Here is a 1,864-nt window from a genome sequence, read left to right as displayed (position 1 = left end):
TAACCGTATCACATTTGGTGATGGTTTGCTAGCGCATACGAGTGGAGCGGGCTAAAAGAAGCTAGACGAGTCGAGTAATACCTATACATCAGGATTTTGCCTTTTACATTTGCATGTGCTCGTCTTGTAATTTGTTTCTAAAAAAAAAGTTAAATCGCCCTTATTGGCATGACACACCATTCCAGAAAACACATAAATGCTTCAAAGCTGTGATAATTACCGGGATGTTTCAAGTGACTTTGAAAGAATCGGGCAATCGTCTGCCAATCTTTACCCAATATTCACACAAGGTTTGTCATCCGTCCGAAGGAGGCAGTGTATTGATTTCACGGCCTTCGAGAACACTACAGATCAACAGTTCTAGAACCACATCGTAACAACCACATCGTAACAACCATATCGTAACAACCACATCGTAACGTGACAAATCAACAACGCATCGGCGTAACGGCGCGATTGGTGCGCGTTTGGCGGCAGGTCATGTGGTGATGTATATCTCGGTGGGAGGGAGGGGCATGGGCCTGTCTGATGTCTAGTGGGACGGGGAGTCTGTCTTGTGTGACGGGGAAGTCTGATGGGGTTGTGGGGTCTGTCTAGTGGGATGTGGGAGTCTGATGGGATGGTGGAGTCTGTAGTGGGACGAGGAGTCTGTCTTGTGGGGCGGGGAGTCTGTCTAATGGGACGGGGGAGTCTGATGGAGTGGGGTGGAGTCTGTCTGATGGGATGATGTAGTCTGTCTGATGGGGTATCTTTATGATGAGTCGGGATAGTTAAGTCTCTTATCTACATATGTACGAGTATATGGTGGGATTCTGTTAAATGGTAAGATGGAGGTCTCAAACACTGGTCGGTATGTTCATATGGTGCATGAACGCTTTGTTTGGTGTAACAGACCGGTAAGTGTGAAGGTGTTCGGTCCGTCTTATGAGAGAGGGGAGGGATAAGCTCCCGAGAGCAGACCAAAGTAACGTTGTTTGGAGTTAATGAACCGGTCCGGCCAGTCCAGCGTCGTCATCCTGGCTTACCGAGGGCTCTTAGTGGATCATCAGGGAAAATGGGCTTGAATTGTGTTTGCGAGGGTACTTGGGGATAAAAGGCGAGTGATGAGGCTTTGTGCGACCGTTTGGTCTGTCCATGTAGGTCGGAGTGGGGCGGATGCGGCGTCTGGTTGTAGTCTGGGTCAGTCTGGTGGTAGTCGTCTGGAGCTAGTCTGGCAGTAGTCGGAGGCCAGTCTGGCAGTAGGGGGGCAGTCTGGTGGTCGTTTGGCTTCACGGCACTGTCTATCGAAGCCGGACAGACAATATCACAATTAGGACGGTGGTTCGGTGGGGTGAACTCCCAGCCTCTCGGTAGCTGTTCTCACCCGGCGCATATTTTCAAATCGTCTTTCTGCGCGCCAACGCTCGCATTGAGCGCAGCATTGGGCAGCCCCGTTTCGGCCTTGGAACGCAGAATTCACGACGGCGTGAAATCAAAGAAGCACGACTGTGCCATCTCTCCAACAAACAACAATAGTCAATAACAACAATAAGAAGATACAAAATGACGGGGAATACTATTCTACGCCGCTACTTGGCTACGGAAAGTACATATGAAACAGATACCCATGAGAAGTGTTATACCTCGGTAGTCGGTGGATTCGTGGCCCCTTTCGCGCCCCCGTTTCTACTAGCTTGTGACAATTGAACAATGCACATGTCTTCGTCACTTATCGATCACACTTTTCATATTATTGTCATTTTTCGCGATCATCCTACCACACATGAGTTGTCATTTAAAATAAATAATGAGTGCAATAACAAACCACTCAATGGCTTGATCCACAATAAGACACAACGCATTCATACCTACCATCAATGAGTGA

Source organism: Amphibalanus amphitrite, unplaced genomic scaffold (genome assembly GCF_019059575.1).
Source record: "Amphibalanus amphitrite isolate SeventyFive unplaced genomic scaffold, NRLGWU_Aamphi_draft 000027F_arrow, whole genome shotgun sequence".
In the NCBI taxonomy this organism is placed as follows: domain Eukaryota; kingdom Metazoa; phylum Arthropoda; class Thecostraca; order Balanomorpha; family Balanidae; genus Amphibalanus; species Amphibalanus amphitrite.
Note: the sequence above shows the minus strand (reverse complement) of the source record.